The 16419-nt window shown below is 33.2% G+C and overlaps 1 protein-coding gene across 13 annotated transcripts in view; it reads left to right on the top strand.

Moving 5' to 3' along the window:
* Window positions 1–16419, top strand: part of PCDH15 (protocadherin related 15) — a 704528-nt gene that overhangs the window by 620728 nt on the left and 67381 nt on the right. The gene's annotated exons all lie outside the window — the stretch shown is intronic.

Genomic DNA, 16419 nt, shown 5'->3' on the forward strand with positions numbered 1-16419 from the left:
CCTAACCAACAATGCAAAGAAGCAAGGCAAATATGGCCAGCAACACTGAAAGGAAAAGAAATCAACAGAGACAAGAGGGAAGGGGGGGGCAGGGAAAGGGAAGGGAAGGGGAAAGTCAAGGAACATATAGCAAGGACTCATGGACAAAACCAAAGGGGAAGAGCTGAGGGAGGGAAGGTGGGAGGGGGCAAGGGAAAGGGGGGGGAAGGCAGAGACAAATGTATTTAAAAAGTAAATAAATTAATAAAAAAAAAAAGAAAAAAAAGAAAAAAAAAAAAACTATGAACAATAAAATGGCCATAAATTCACAACTATCAACAATTGAATTGTAAAAAACAAACTAAGCAAACTAGCCAGAATAGAAACAGAATTATAAATATGGAGATTATTTAGCAGGTTATCAGCTGGGTTGAGGAAGAAGGAGAATGGGGGAAAAGATATAGGGATTAAGAAGTACAAATTGGTAGATATAGAATAGACAGCGGGATTTTAAGAACAGTGTAGAAAATGGAGTAACCAAGGAACTTATACTGATATCCCAAGGACATGGACTAAGGAGGTGGATTGCTAGAAGGAAGGGGGCAAAAGAGGAAAAATTGGTACAACTATAATAGCATAATCAGTAAAATTCATTAACAAAATAATTTTATACAACAAAATACTATTTCAGAGGAATTTTTGTTTAGTGTTATAGCTATTTCTTCTTAGCAAACTTGTTAGATGATGTATAAAGACATAAAATACATTGTTATAAAATAGGAAATATATAAGTGTATATGGATGTATATATATACCTTCCCCCACCACCACCACACACACACGCACACACACAGAAAAAGTGAGAGAGAAAGAACAAAAGAGAGAGTTCTAAAGCAACACCAATTAAAACAAAGGATATGTGGAAAGCAGCTATTTTTGTTGAATGTGTTCTTAATACAAAAATGTTCAATTCATGTACATCCAAGGAGACAGATTTTATTGCCCTTCGTGCAAATAGCACTATTTCCATCTGCATATACAGGCTTTTACAATTAGTGTTACTCTAATAATACTAAAGGCTTTTGTTTTATGATCATTAGTTTTATTGTAGAATTTTATGTTCAATAAAGTTTTGAAAGTTCTCAATTTATTTTCCAAAGTAAAAAGTTTGTAAATTGAATTTTATTTTTCTTTGACATACTATTTTTATAAAGCTATGATAAAAGTTTAGTTTGTGTTTGATAATTTTGTAGTAAAGCTTTTTTGTTTGTGCTTTTTAATCTCCTAATATATATGCAATAAAACATTGTCAGAAAGTCTGAACAGAATATTCAACATTCAGTTTTAATTTCAAATGCCTCACTATCCATTTCTCCTGATTTTCTATTGAACTTGTAAATTAAAGATAAGTAAGCTTCTTATACATTATTCATTATCTGGAACTTTTTACAATAATTAAAAATGCCATTATTTATATTTTAACATTACATCTACTTTAATATTGTAAAAACATATATGAGAATGTTCAAATCACTTTACGGAGCAAGGCGGTACAAATTTATCAACAAATAAAAGAAACACTGAGTTAAATAATCTAATAATGGGACCAAAATTAAGTTTTAAAATTTTATGTTCAAGGGGATTTTAAAATTTATGTATTCTACTTAAATTTAAATTTTTAAAATAGATTTTACCAGTCCATTCTGAAACCAAGTTACAAAAATACAAACAATGAAAAAATTAAGAATAATTAAAATTTTAAGTGAATGTAAGCTTAACTTTGCTTCATAAACCTTGTTGTATTAAAAATATTAAATTGGTTTAATCCAAGTCAAATAATCTGTTCCATTAAATATATTAAAATGCAATTGTCTTCTCTATTTTAAGTTTTGGTCCTATGGATTAAATCCATAACCATATAATTCTAAAATACAGGTTAATTATAAACTGTGCATTCTTTGTTATATGTAGTATACATAATAGTTATTTGATTTGTATTCTTAGCTATTTCAGCACTTTCACAAGTAATATCTTTAATCTCAGATAAACATCTTATTACAGTAATATAATTTTAAAATTCCCTACTTAAATACTTTTGCTTTGCTATCAGTTTAAAATATAGCATTCATTAAAAAGACATCAATAAATATGCATTCTCCGTGGCAGATTGATTGTTTCAATAAATATTTGCTAGCTACATTTCATAAGCAGGCAGTGGTCACTGAGGATTATGAAACACAAAGGTGAATTAAAAAATATTCCTGCTCCCAATGAATTTACAATCAAGTATAAAAGGTAGAAAGAGATATGTCTTTAAATGTGCAACATGTGATAAAAAGTGGAAGAGATTAGACAGCTACAAAATACTCAAAGAGAAGATGGCAACGGTAAAGCCATAACAATAATTAATCTTGATTGTTTATCTTGTGCCAAGCACTGCATTTTACACCTCAGTGAATATTCCCAGTCACCGTATTCAGCATGTCTTATTTTTCTCATTTTTCAGATGAGGAACTAAGGATTTACCCAAGCTTACATAGTTAGTAAGTGGTAGATTTGATCTCATACCTGTCACTTCTAAATGTTGGTCTCTAATATTTCTTCTACTGACATTTAAGCCAAAAGTAATCTGACCACTTATTGAGCATGATTCCATAGTAAAAAATAAAAGAAAAAGAAAAATGTTATGGGTAATGGAGACACATAAATGTTATAATATGACAAAGTAAATGCTATAGCAAAAAATGTAAAATATGCTACTGAAAATATGCAGTGGAAGTAGTATTCCTTAGGGGAGTCAGAGGAGCCTTCAGAAAGTAGTCATTTAAGCTGAGGATTGATTGCTTTATTCAATGTTGTATATATTCAAAGAGAAAGAGAGAGCGAATGTGTGTGTGCATGTGTGTGCCATAATATAGTCCAGGTGAACATCATTTGGCCAGCAGAAAAGGATCAATTTTTTAAATTGTTATTCAGTTACAGTTGTCCTGCCTTTTTCCTCCTTGCTGCCCCCTACGTCACCCACCCCCCCCAGCTCCCACAGTCAATCCCTGCCATTGTCTGTGCTCACGAGTCTTCTATTTGTGTTCCTTTGCTTTCTCCTTTCTCTTCTTTCCCCAGTTGTCCTCCTCCCCCTTTTCTTCTCATCACCGTCAGTCAGTTCTTTATTTCCAAGTCTCTGGTTCCATTTTCTTTGTTTGTTTATTTTGTTCATTAGGTTCCACTTATAGGTGAGACCATATGGTATTTGTCTTTTGCTGCCTGGCTTTATTTCACTTAGCATAATGCTCTTCAATTCCATCCATTCTGTTGCAAAAGGTAGGCGTTTTAAGATAGAAGAATCCATGTGTGCAAAGGATGGGCACTGTTGCACTGCACGGTGGCTAGAGGGGCACGTCGCCACAGAGGAGCACCACTGAGAGCACAGCACCCCCTGAACCTGAGGGAAACCGGCTGGGGCCAGCTGAGGTGGGAGCCCGGCTCTGAATCCCGCAGAGCCCGGCCCGGGGTTGTCACGGATGAGGGAGATAAAACACAAAACTTCGCAAACACTTCTCCATTTGCCAGGAGAGCAGACAGGGGCACTTCCCTCTAACTGGAGGAGGCCGTGGCACATCTCTCTGGTGGGGAAGGTCCCGTCGTTCTTTGTTCCAAGGCTTTTATTGAAAAACTTATCAGTGGGCTAGGTAATAGGAATGTATATGTACACTCATTACATTAGCATGTTAAGTTTCACAGAGAATATATACTTTTAAGAAAATAAGTGACAGGAATTCACTGATTTACATGGGTCCAAGAGCAGACCAATATAAACTAAAGAAAATAAAGATAAGGGCAGGTGTCTTAGTGATAAAAGGTAAGGGGTGTAGATAATGTAAGGTCCTTTGCAGCATGAGCTGGCCAGAGATCTGAGGAAGGAACAAAGCATGCTTTAAAGAATTGACTTTTAGGCCTGATTTCCTGGGATATCCCAGACTTGATTTAGGGTTGTTTCCTATACTGTTTCAACGCTGAGCCAGGCGGGGGCAGGGAACCACCAAGAGATAAGGAGACTGCTTCCCGGCTGTAATGAGGGCTCTGAACATGTCCAAACCAAGCCGAGAGATACAGGGGCCTTTTTTCCCCTTCTCCATGTCCCCCAATTTATTATCTGCTGCCAATACCGACAAGGGCCTGTCTTAGGTTGTTTACCTCAATGTGAGGTAACTACCTGTCATTGGCTATTGACCAACCATGGCAAAGCAGAGAAGCAGGGGCTACGCCCCTGCCAGGTGGGGGCAGGCCAAGTCTCCTCAGGAGCCTGCTTTCCCAAGGCCTCCTGAATATTTCCAGCCTTGGGGCCCTCCAGGCTGTCGGCTGGGTTACAGCTCCGGAAACCAAGCTGGGCGTTTCCCAACAGGGCATTATAAAAGAACATACATTTTTCAGGAAAAAATAACTAGCTAGTGTAGTTTGGGACAAAGAAATAAAATAAATGTAGGACAAAAGTTGGAATGGTAAACCGGGATCACATTGAAATACATAATGTTCTTGTCTTAACATTTTTCTGGCAGGTGGGAACTATCAGTTGTTTTTAAGCAATTGCTGGAGTAATAAAATGAGATATGAGAGCATGAAGTTGGGCAGCCTGAGCTTGATAGGTAGTCACTGCAAAGAGAAATGATGCAGAAGTATAATAGAGAAAGCTTGTTGATGGGCTGGGGATAGAGGACAAGGAGATAAAACAGCTAAAGAGAATAGTGTTTTAGTTCAATTTAATCCATAGGTGGTGACCCATAGCAGACAAAGAGACAATAGAAGGAAGAACGGGTACCATAGCCACAAGAGGGAATAGAGGATGGGACTGCCCCCCCAAAAAGCCAAAAATTTTGTTTGGATTGATTGAATGTAATGTAACTAAGGAAAAGAGAATTAAATATAATAGGTAGGCTGTATAATTTGCTTTAAATACTGAATGATTTAGGATCTTTAACTAAATAATTATTACAAAGTATAAGTTCCTTGAACATTTTAATAATAAATAAGCTTATAGTAAAAATCCATAACCTTTCTTGATTCAAAATCAATGTTAAAATTAATTTACTCTTCAAATAGAGGGCTCAAAGTGTACATGAGCTTTCTTTTGTTACTAATGTCTATCAAATAAAACACAATTTATATCTTTTCCATATGAGTGAAAAGTTAAAACAAATAATTTTAGAGTTCATTTCAATGCGTCATTGAGGAAATATATGATTCATCATTATGTTAGCAATAATAAGGAAAAGAACAAAACACTTATGAGGTAACAAAATTTATTTTTCAATATATTTTACAAGTACAGGAAAATGCTTCGATTATTACATATATGCAAGTCTTTCTTATTTTGAATCCTCATGCCTTCTGTAATACAGAATATTTTAGTATGGAACTTTGAAAAATAAAAGAAACATTTTTCTTTTATTTAGCTTAGTTTCTTTCCTTAACTTTCAAATAGACATTAGCCCATGATATTTGACACTGCTCTCAAGAGTGAACTTAATTTTAGTTAATTACTAATTCTTGGAATTTCTATATAATTAAATAATAACAAAAACCCTGTAAAAGTATTTGTAACTTAGTATGTTGCATGCCTCTACATACCATTATTAAATGGTTGTTTGTGAACTAAGTTCTATTTTGCTAATTAGAATATTTATGAATTATATCAGACTTTCTTTAACTATACAAGTACTAAAGACATATTGAAATGAAGAATTATTATTTTACAAAGATACTTTTATGATATTCTTATGAAAAAAATCAAACACTAACCTTTCTTATTTAACCTGTTTCTTTCCTCCTTTCTTTTTTTTTGTTTTTTAGTCTTCAGTTGTCTTATATAGAGATCAATCTACCTCAAATTTTTTTTACTTATATTTTATAATATGTTGGACATATTGTTTTTAAGGGTTTTAAAATGAAGGTTTCTTTGTAGTTCCTAAAAACACAAGAGCCAGCTAAAGTAGTTTAAGAAGCAAAAGCTCTGTTTTTGTTTTTGTTTTTTGCCGCTTGCAAGCAGAGCTCGACATGCATTAAACTGTGAAAAAGTGAGATTTGAGTATTTTCACCCCAATCTTCTAAAATACTTTCCCTATATATATTTCAAGGAGAAGTAAACCTTTAGTGCTGTTAAGTGTTAAAATGAGATCTAATTGGGAAGCTAAAGTTACCATTATTGGACTTTAATGGGCTTTGGAAGTTCTTAGGACATCACTAATTATTCCACTAATATTTCTGCATCCACAGTATTCATTTACTCAACAGAGGGGAATAGTTATTTAGGCTGTTAAAAAATTAATGGGCTCACCTACTTCCCTGTATGATACAGGCAATTATTTGGTGATTTTCTCTTAATGTTGGGCATCTGTGTGCATTCAAATTTCCAGATGAGGTCTTAGAAAAGTGTTAGTGGTTTCCTGTGTCTTAGCTTTCATTTAAAAAATATTATTACAGCAAGTATAATTATAGCAAGTATAATTATTATATTCACTTCTGACTTTCCTGTTTTTAAAACAACTCTACACATAACTTTCCTGATTTGCTCACGAAGAGAACCTTACAAAAGTCAATGAATCAAATGTTTCAGGGTCAGCTCTTCCAGATAATAATGACTCTCAGGAACACATGAGTTTTTTATATAAAGAGGGTGATAAAATAAGTGAAATGGCATTGATTCTTTAGAAAATATGATTCACTTAAAGTTTTCATTGTGTTTCAGCTTTAAATTTTGGCATTAATTTTCCCAAGGTTGTTAGTTGTCGCCTTATTACTATGTAAAAAATGGTGAAATAGATTTATTATTTTTGTTAATTTACCACTTTATTAATTATTTCTATGAATTTTCTATAGTGCTTAAGGAATCAATGCACATTATATTCATAATTTATTTTTAAAATATCGGGTGACTGTTTTGCTTTATTTATGTATAAATTAATGTTTTAGGTAAATAGTTTCCTTTAAAATTGGTTCTTCTTATAGCAAGGACTCATGGACAAAACCAAAGGGGAAGAGCTGAGGGAGGGAAGGTGGGAGGGGGCAAGGGAAAGAGGTGGGGGGAAGGCAGAGACAAATGTATTTAAAAAGTAAATAAATTAATTTAAAAAAAAAAATTGAACCTAAAAAACTAAGCAAAAAAGGACAGACAGAATTGTGGATACAGAGAGCGTTTTGATGGTTGCCAAATGGGGGTGGGCTGTGGGGGAACGGGTGAAGGGGTGAGAGTATTAAGAAATACAAATAGGTAGTTACAGAATAGCCATGGGGATGTAAAGTACAGTATAGGAAATGGAGTAGCCAAAGTACTTAAATCCATGATTCATGGACATGAACAATGGTGTGGGGACTGCCTGAGGGAGTCAGGGGTGCTGGGTGCAGGGGGTAAAGGGAGAAAAATCAGGACAACTGTAACAGCATTATCAATAAAATATTAAAAAAAAAAAAATTGGTTCTTCTTAGACAACCAGAATATATCAGGTCTAACTTCTAATATTGTTAAAATTTTGAAATATTAAATATTAGTTCTTTTCCCACTTTACCCCCACCAAAGATGAAATAAGGCAAAATTCTACCCAGAAATAATGAGTTCTAAATTAAAACATGAATGAATTTGACTTATCTTTCAATCACCTTCCTTCTTTTAGGAATGATATATTACACAGTAAAATAGGGGATATTCCATCCCATGTCATTAACCTTGTTTGGAAGATTGAATTACATTTTATGTAATTGCATATGTAATAGGTTTTACCCCCCATCATTTTATTTTATTTTATTTTGTCTTTTTTTTCTTATTTCTTTTTCTTTTCTTTTAAATTTTCTTTTGAATGAATTTTTAACCCAATGTGTCCCTAGTATATTGGAGAAGTTATATACTCTATTTTATTAAATATGGGTTACCTTAGAAATTTTCACCTAATGCATACCTAAATATATCAATGTCTCCTCCATCCCAAATGTTATTTAGAGTCTTAGAACATTTAATACGAGTCATTCCCTTTCTAACTGAAATATCACTCTTGTTAGGCATTTTGCTTTATTTTTTAACCACACACAGTGACATAATTATAATATTGTATAATTCATGTTTATACAAAGTTATTCACACATTTTATTATATTTTCTATGTTTTTCTATTTTTTTCCCCTTAATCTTAGACCTTCCATCTGCAATCATATTCCTTTCACTTCAAGGTACACAATTTAGAATTTTTAATGTGCATCTTTTTATGTCAAACTCTTTCAGTGACTGAAAAAAATGTTTATTACATTTTTATTTTTGAAATAAATTTTCATTAGGTTTAGAATTCTAAAGGAATAGGTACTTTCTCTCTGCACTTTGAAGGTATAATTTCCTTAGTTCTGTCATCTAATGTTGCTCTTAAGAAGTCAACTGTCAGTCTAGTACTTCTAACACTCCAGTTTTGGGCTTGAGGTAGGGGATGTTCTACAGCCTACATGTAATGTGTGTGTTCTAGGTGCGGTTTACTTGTAATGTACTTTGTTCACAGTTTATTGGGCTTAAATCTGTGTTGGTGGCTATCTTTTACCAGTTTTGGACAATTACCTTCCATTCTTCTCTCTCTTTGAACTCCAATTAGATATTTGCTAAAATATATCCCTTTAAATTCTGTCTAAAACTTGCTTTTAATTTTTTTGTCTTTGTTGCTCTGTGAAGCTTTCTGGATCATTTCTTTTACCCTGTCATTCAGTCCACTAATACTCTCATTAGCTCTGCTTAGTCTGTTAACAACTTCATCTCTGAGTTTTAAATTTCAGTTATTTTATTTTTCATTTCTAGAACATACTTTTTATTTATGTTCAATTTTTCTCATTCTTTATTCATACTTTAGGTTCTCTGTTACTTATTAAAATATATGAACATATTTATTTTATACATTGTGTCTGTATCCAAATTTCTAAAGCTTTATGGATACGACATTGCTTTTATTATCTCAACAGACTATTTTTCATAATATTTTGTTTCTTGTTCATTTTAGAAATTACTTTATTCTGACTTTTCTGGAACTTATTTCTTAGAATTATTTGAGTTATAAGTTGCAAGTAGCTTTTTTGGAAAAAAGATCTTCTATAAGAAAGGCCATTATCAATCAAGGATCACTTTTCTCAAATTCTCAGTTGGTTTTTGTTGTTGTTGTTCATTTAGGCAAAATTCAGAACCATTTGATCTGCAAATTCAGAATATTATGCTTTCCCTTTGAGTTGAGAAAGTTGGTATTGTGTTCATAAAAGGATAAAAACTCTAATGAGGGCTTGTACTCGGGTGGCTGGGGCAGGGTGGCTGTGGCAGGGTGGCTAGACGTGAAAGATTCATCTCTCATTCACCCTCATAATGAGAATTTAGTCTTTTGGGCAGAGAAGTCTCACTGGACTCACTTCTGGAAGTGGACCTTTGGTCTTGTCTCCTATTCTCTGAGTCAATAAGTACCTCATAAATTAAATTATAAGTTCACTCACAGCAGTAAATCTGTACCTTCATTTCTTCACCTATGTAATAATAATAAAACTTGCTCAATAAAAGATACTCAATGGCATTATATAATATATATAAAGAATTTACTCAATAAAAGATACTCAATGTCATTTGATAATGTATATAAAGAATTTGCATAACACTTGGAAAATTGTAAGTGTTCAGTAAATGTTAGCTGACAGCATCAGCAATAATATTATATACATAATGTGAATGATCATTGTGGTTTTAGGAGCCCTGGGCTGATAGATGATCTAAGACAAAGCCAACCTCAGTCTTTGACTTTAACACATTCAATGACATGATCATGGCAGAATTCTAGCTACAGTTAAGGGCTGATTGTGAAGTAAGAAATTGGAAGCAATGATTGTAGAACAAATTTTCTAAGGAGCTAAGCTGTGAAAATAGATACGGGAACTATGGATATAGTGTCAGAAGTGGGTATAGAATAAAAGAAGAATTAATTTTATTTTATTAAAAAAGAGATAGATGTCTTATATTCTGTTGAGGTAAAGGTTAAAAGTACAGAGATAAGTCGAGCTGATGAAGCATTAAGTGAAGAAGAGATAGAAGAGATTCAAGTCAAGGAACAAGTACCTTTGGTGGGAGAGAAGAGTCACCTTGCGCCTCTAAGATTTGGAGAAAGACCATAAGTGCAGATATAGATACTTTTAAAGATGTAGGATGAAAATGGAGATTTTTCACACTGATATATTCAATTTTCATGTGAATTACAGCTTCCTAATCTCTTATGGAGACTGAAAAAATAAGTGATTTGAAAAAAAGCGTTAACTTTTGGAGTGAGAGAAGATACTGCAAAAATTTTCCAAAAACAAAGGCACAGTTGAACTCAGACCATGGACTTAGAGAAACATTAGTCTGCCTGATTAATTTCTTTCATCACTTTTTAGTCACATAGGGGTAGGGTAGTGGTTAAATTGATTCAAGAAGAGGAAGTCCTGGGTGAAATCTATGAAGGAAGGAAGGAACATAAGCCCTGAAGTACTGAGAGAAAAGGTATTTTTGGAACTGAAAATTCACTGATAATAAAGAAGAGATCTTAACTGAATAGGAAAGTAATGGAAAGTTGTTGTCAGAAATTTATATGTATATATATATATATGTATATACACACATTTATATGTATATATATATAGTAAACTTTTTATTTTTATATATATTTAATATACATATAAACTTCAATATATATGGGATGTGTGTGTATTTATCTTTCCCTAGTTGGTGTATTTCCTTGGGAACAATGTCTCCATTAACCAAAAGACTAAACTATAGTTATGGGATTGACTTAATCAGCAAAGACTGAGGAAAGTTTTCATTACTAAGAATTTGAAAAGGTTGTTGGGTATGCCATCTACACAAACAATTGAAATTCACACAGAGAGCACTTGAAGTAGAAGAGGCAGATTGAGAACTAGATACCGACAGCTTCATTATATTCATTAACAAGGAATGATAAAATGTGTACTATATATAAATGCATGTATTTCAGTAGAGAAAGGGTTTTTGCACAGTTGGTTCAAAAGTGATCTGGAAGCAATAGGAGAACTGGAAAAGAATAATATAAGATATTATGAGAGCAAAGTACATATATGTTGAGCTGTAAAGGAAAACAATTGATTAATGTATCACTTTAAGGAATTTACAATCATATAATATATCTGAAGTAATAAGAAAATAAATTTTATTTTGAGCTTAAATTGGCATATTTATTGGTGAATGTCATGATATGGAAACAATTTTTGAACACTTATGCAAACATTGAGAAAATTACAAGTCATTCTGTACTTGGCAATATAATACATTAAAATAATATTTTGATCAATATTTTTCTTACTTTACAAGGAAACATGAAATTCTGATTTTTTGAAAATCACACCTATTTAGTCCACTTCTCTCTAGAACATAATGAAAATAAACAATTTAAATTTAAAATTATTAAAAGTAAGAAACAGCTTGGATGGTGTGGCTCAGTGGATTGATTGAGTGCTGGCCTGTGAACCTAAGGGTCACCAGTTTGATTCCCAGTCAGCACATATGCCTGGGTTACAGGCCAGGCCCCTAGTATAGGATGCACAAGAGATAACTACACACTGATGTTTCTCTCCCTCTCTTTCTCTCTATCTTCCACTCTCTCTAAATAAATAAATAAATAAAATCTTTTTAAAACAATAAATAAAAGTAGGAAACAAATAGATACCATACACTGTGCTGAAACCCTTGCTTTTTTCCACATCTTGAACCAGATCTAAAATTGTGTTCTTAATTTTGTTATCAGTATTTTTTGGTGATGCATTATGCATTTAAATGTATCATATCTTATAATTGATTTCACAAAAAGAACATTTAGTCATTAACAGTGTATGATTGTAAAGTACATAGCCCAAGTTAATTATATCTAGGTTTTAGTCTGAAATTCATTATTTGTTGAAAATTGAGTTGAATCAATATTAAGCTTGAAAGTCCTTTAAATTGCTCATAAATATAGTGCTTATTGAAATTTTTACTATTCACTGTTTAATTTACCAGTATTTCACCATATATACTTGGGAAAGAGTAGGAAGGTTTGAAATAATGCTAATGATCCTGACAACCATCCTCAATGAGTGTTTTTTAAAATGAGATCTTGACATTCCAAAGTGGATCAAGTCCATTCAAAGAAATAGAAATTTAAAGTGGAGTCATTACTAACAACATGCAGACAATAGAGTTTTATATTTTTGAATAAAAAGATCCAGTAAGCATGATTTTGTTTTAAAAACCATGTATCTCATTTTGACAATTTGCTCCAAAAATACTGTGAAAAAATAAAAAAAGAAATAGGTGATTCTGAGTTATAATTACTAATTCTATATCCAAATTTGGTATTAAATAATTGTTTCAGGAAAAGTATGTTTTAAATGCATCTTAATCATTAAGATAAAATTAAGATTGGTCCTGATCGGCTCTTTGGACCAATCAGACTGTGTACATTTGCATTCTTCATTTGCATAGAAATGGGCCTCCTCTTTTGTTACTGAATTCAAGAGGTGTGCTGCCTGCAGTGTTCTATTCAAGAACCAATCCTGATTTTTGTTAGCTTGTTTTGTTTACTTGCAGCAAGTAAAGGAAACGAGATTCACATCCAAAGCTCTGTCTTCCTGAAGGGAGGCCTAGCCATTGCTTGTATACAATGTTTGGTTAATTATATGTTGACTTTTTTGTCTTTGAGTTGTTTGCACTTACCTGTCAGGTCCCTGTCAAGCTCATCCTGTTTACAGCGGTGCCTACAAAATATTGTGCTATTTTAACAAGAATGCCATTTAGTAAGAGCTGCCCAGACCTTGAGACTCTTACCCTATTTAACACTTGGTCTCCATAGAACGTACTTGTAGTCCAGAGACTGCGTTTCCTCATTTTGCAAACTGTTTACCTCCTCTTTCTCCTCTTTCTGCACTCCATTTTGGGGCTTGTGCTGACATCACATGATGGCAGCACACCTTTGTGGACAGTATGAACCTACGCAGTCCAGCTGCAGACCAAGACTTGCTCATTGCCACCACTCTGCCGGCCTCTGCAGTCTACCTGCCTCGTTCCTACTTTGTCATGAACTCAGCCTGGAATGTCCTCTTTCCCCTGTTTCATTCCACAGCAAGTGCAGGACAAGACTGGATCAGACCTCCAGGCTCCAGCGAACTATGTGAAGGAGTTTGGACTGTGTTCTGAGGGCAGTGGGGAGCCACCAGAGTATTGAAGAATGTGTCAAGCAGGATTCGCTCTGTGCTGTTGGTTTGAGCTCTCTCTAAAGAAAAAGTACAAAATAGATTGGGTTAAATTTGACAAAATCAGAGAGAGATTTTGGGATTAAGGCTAACACATAGCATGCAAATGAACAAATTAATTTAATTCTTACAACTCTGGAAGGTCGGTGTACTGCTCTCCTCATCCATTTTTTAGATGAGACAGGTTCAGAGAGATCAAGGAACTTGCCTGTTACCTAGCGAGAAAGTGGTCACACCAAGATTTGAGCTGAAATTGTTTATTTCTAAAGTGATTCTCTCTCAATATTTCCAAAGTGAATGACTACCTCTCCTGAGCATTTTGTTCTCTAAGCTTTTCTGTGTGCTCAAAATTGTCCAGAGTTGTTTTTAAGTGGACCAGAAGGGGGCAGGTTTGAAAAAAAAAATGCATCTTAATCATTAAGATAAAATGTGGTGACCTTGTGGTTATCATAATTCAATAACTTAGCAATACTGTAAATTAAATTACTTTTTTAATTGTAATTGAAGTTATTCAGCAAGAACTGTTCAAAAAAGCTTAATGTGCCAAACAATCACAATGATTGTATTGCAATCACCTTTTCTTTTCTAAATGTGATTGCTGTGTTACAGGGTCTATTATAAAATATAAATGCACTTATGTGTAGAATCTGAAGGACAAAATAAGCTGACAAACAAAATAGAACCAGAGACATGGATACATGGAACAGACTGACAGCTGTCATAAGGGAGGGAGCTTGGGGGGCTGAATGAAAGAAGGTGAAGGGATTAAGCAAAAAACTATAGACACACATATGAAACATAGATACAGACAACGGTGTGCTGATAGCCAGAGGGAAGAGGCAGGGAAGTGGTGGTGGGTAAAGTGGGGATGGAAAGAGACTTTGCTTTAGATTATGGGCACACAATGCAGTATGCAGATGTTTTGTTGAGTTGTACACTTGAAACCTGTGTAGTTTTGTGAACCAATGCCACATTAATAAATTTAATTTAAAAATAAATAATTGAAAATTTAATATATAGATAAACATTGAGAATATCACAATACAAAACTGAGTAAAAGAAGTCAAACAGAACATATAAACAGAACATATTCCATTAATATAAAATTTAAATTAGGCATAACCAATCAATGGTGTTAGAAATCAGGATAGTGGTTTCTCTGGGGAGCTGGATATGACTAGAAAGCCAGGAAGAACACTCTGATGATGATAATGTTTTATTTCTTTTTTAAAAAGTACTGATTTCAAAGAGAAGAGAGGAAGGGCAGGGGAGCGGGGAGAAAGAGAGATACATCAATCTGTTGTTTCACTTATTTATGCATTCATTGGTTGTTTCTTGTATGTGCCCTGACCAAAGATTGAATTCACAACCTCAGCATATCAGGACAATGCTCTAACCAACTGAGCTGCCCAGCCAGGGCAACGTTTTCTTTCTTGATGCAGGTCTCATGGATGTGTATGTTTTGCAAGCAATTTTTGAAGTATGTACTTAAGATTTGTACACTTTGCATGTCTGTTATACTTCAATATAGTTTCCATTAACAGTAAAAAAAAACTATTTCAGGAGAAATGTCAATTAAAGGATAATATTCAACTAAGTCATTGATTGGGTTGGCATTAGTTCCAAATTTGCTCATAGTATGTAAAGAAATGTCTTTGATTACTTGATTCTTACTCTGATTTTAACTTTAGTACTTTTTATTATGCTGTGCTTTGTTAAATGAATGAAGTCTCTGGGGTTCAAAGATTACAAAGAAAAATTTTGATAACTATTCTTTTCTATGTTCTTTTTTTTCCCATTAAATAATAACGGGATCTTATACTGAAATCTAATCACCACTTCTCTAATGCCAAAACTAAGCTGTGTCATTATGTAATCCATACTGATCGTTATTAAACCAATGAGCTGTTAGTTAGAGCTTTTCCTATTCCAAAGCTGAGAATTTAAACTTCTTAGAAAATTCAAGAAATATTTTACTCTGAAGTGAAATATCTGGGTTTTTTTTTTAAAGTTATCTTGACTAACAGGTGAGTAGAGTTATCTTGAAATGTTTTATAGATTAAACATATATATCAAATTTTAAGCTAGAGAGACAGGCTCATTCTGTACTTTAATATGCATTTATATTATTTACTAATATTGTCATTATTTTTATCCCAACTTCACCACTTACTATGCAGCCTTTGGCTATATAAATTTAATTAAAATTAAGCCAAATAAAATTTCAGTTCCTTAGTCACATTAGCCTCATTTGAAATGTTCAGTAGTCATATGTGTCTAGTGGCTACTGCATTGGACAGAGCATAGACCATTTTCAGAAAGTTTTATTGGACAGCACTAATATATATAAATATAATAATATATTCTTCAGAGAGTTTATTAAATAAGATTATTTTTATAGAATTCTTAGCATTGTGATAGCAAATCATAAATGCTTGTTGCATGATATTTAATCATATCATTGGTCAAACTAAGAATAACCAGATAATAAAAATAATAATAAAAACATAAAGCTTACATATCTAGTATCATGAATAGAGTGTGTATAGCTTGGTACAAATTCACTAAGACTCTACCAATCATTCTGTTTCCAAATCTTTCACTATAAAATAATTCTCAAATTGTCCTTATGAAAAATTTCCCTGAAGTAAAACATATATATGCACACAGATTTAGTAAACACACAAAAACACACAACATATTCTAAGCAATTATTTACCTTTTATGTATTCTAAATGATAAGAAATCATGCATGTAGTTCATAAGTACCTACCACCAGGAGCAAATATGGTTAACCAGGGTGTGGAAAAAATGAAAAAAAGAACTTAGTATTCTAACCCACTCTAATTATGATATGGTGTTAATGAATTAGAATCTCCTTATGTATCTCTAATTTTACTGGTTAAAGGCTCTGAATTTTGATTTGCCTGTCATTAGAGGTATTTTACTTTTTAAATACCTCTTTATTTTACTTTTTCCCTTTTAGGAAATAGGTTAGGTAAAAAACACAAATGTGTGCTATGCCATTACACAAGATAGTAAGATAAACAACGAATTACTTCTTTAAGTCAGTTTGTATCATAACCTTGAGCTGAACCCATCTGACATGACAATCTAAACACCTGATTCATTGAGTGGACTCTGTTAGTGT

The sequence above is a fragment of the Pteronotus mesoamericanus genome, unplaced genomic scaffold, assembly GCF_021234165.1.
Source record: "Pteronotus mesoamericanus isolate MK-2021 breed Mesoamerican mustached bat unplaced genomic scaffold, CSHL_Meso_final contig_24, whole genome shotgun sequence".
NCBI classification, from domain to species: Eukaryota; Metazoa; Chordata; class Mammalia; order Chiroptera; family Mormoopidae; genus Pteronotus; species Pteronotus mesoamericanus.